This window comes from Echinops telfairi, unplaced genomic scaffold (genome assembly GCF_000313985.2).
Source record: "Echinops telfairi isolate 266 unplaced genomic scaffold, ASM31398v2 ScPeMD7_5868;HRSCAF=6743_1, whole genome shotgun sequence".
NCBI lineage: Eukaryota > Metazoa > Chordata > Mammalia > Afrosoricida > Tenrecidae > Echinops > Echinops telfairi.
In genome coordinates this window covers 8,043,639-8,045,553 of record NW_022109768.1, presented here as the reverse complement: position 1 = coordinate 8,045,553, position 1,915 = coordinate 8,043,639, and positions in this window count along the sequence as shown.

The following is a 1,915-nucleotide window of genomic DNA, read 5'->3' as shown; positions in this document are numbered from 1 at the left end:
GGAGATAAGTAATGTAAGTGACATTTTGTTGGATTTACATTGAGAGCATTGGGGCATAAAAACTTAAGGTACTTATTCAAGTCCCATGTATTAAGTTGAAGAACTTCGAAATAAAATTATTTCTGACTTTGTATTTTAAGATCTTACTATTCTAATAGGGTTCATAAAAAATAAACCCAAAATATTTAGTTGTAGTAGTTTCCCTTAGCACAGTTCCTGGTTTAATTACAACCTCATGAATTAATTTCATTAGTCAGGAGGTGTTATTGTGAAACCACAAATTACATTTGTCCAACAAAATTCTTGTTCACAGTGCAAAACAAATGTAAGAGTGAGAGAGCTACAAGCAAGCTCCATCCATGAAGTGGTCTCACCATCATCTAGGAATCAAAGGGAAAAGATAGATTATAGAAAACACACAGACAGACCTGTAAGGCATACCTGAAAGTACTGTGCAGCATTTTCAGTTATAGCCCATTGAACCCAATCGCACCCAAGAGACAGGAAGAATATCTTATAGCTAAGTACCTACAAATAAGAGGATATACATTTGATGAACATCTAGCTAGTCTGTCAAAATCTGGCCATTTGGACGTCAAATATCTATTCATTCTTGTACCCTAACAGCACACATTCTTTCTCTCCCATAGGAGAAAATCCAAAGTTATAACCAGGTGCTATCTCCAATTCTGAGTACAGGATGTTCAGGTGTTGTAATCATCTTCTCCATCAGGACGAGATTCAGCTGCTAAGGGCTGAGTAATGCATAGACCAAATACAAAAGTCTGTAATATATATAATAGTAATAAAGGTATAGGGTAGCGTCAATAAAAATCCCATATTGAAAGAGAAAAAGACACATTGCCTTACTCTAAAGAAGCTATAGAATTCTAATATTGAAAAAGCCCCTAATCTGTAGAAGGAGTTTTTTGTTGATTAGGCTAAATAGTTGTCTTGTGTGAACAGAAATTCAGTGTGGAGGTGAGGACCACATCTGATCTCCTCTGGCTTCCTTATTGCCATGAGGCAGAGATACCAACACACTCTACTTCAGGGCCGAGTTCTGTAATTTGTGCCAATGGCAGCACAGATAAAATTCACAATTATCTTCAGGTAGATATCCATTTTTCCCAGTACCACTTGTTGAAGAGGGCATCTGCTTCCCATTGGATATTTTGGGGGCCCTTATCAAAGATCAGTTGTCTGTAAGCTGATGCCTTTATTTCTGGGTTTTCAGTAATTTTCCATTGGTCTGAGTATCTGTCATTGTACCAATACCATGTAGTTTTGACAACTGTGGCTGTATAATATGTGCTAAAGTCAGGTAAAGCAAGCCCTTCCACTGTGTCCTTCTTCTTGTGGAGTTCTCTGCTAATTCTGGGATTCTTCCCTCTCCATATGAAGTTGGTAATCAGTTTATCCATTTCTTTGAAGAAAGATGAGGGTAATTGTATAAGGATTACATTAAACTGATATAGTGCCTTAGGCAGAACTCGCTTCTTTACTATATTGTCTTCCAATCCATGAGCATGGGATATTCTTCCATTTCTTGAGGTCACTCTTGGTTTCTTGTAATAGTGTTCTGTAGTTTTCCTCATATAAATCTTTTGTTCTTTTAGTCAGGTGTATCCCTAGATATTTCAATTTGTGCTTGTCTATTGTGAAGGGTACCACCTTTTTTATCTCCTCTTCTGTGGTCTTATCCAATGTGTATAGCAGTCTGATAGACTTCTGTTTTTTGATCTTGTATCCTGCCACTCTGCCATATTCCTCTACAAGACCCTTATCTTACTCCATGCACAAGAATAAATTCAAGGTGGATCACAGACGCGAGGCAAAACCTCAAACTATTAGGGCCATCAATAAGGGAATTGGGATAAACCTGAGAACTTTGGCATAGGAATACATAGGCTAT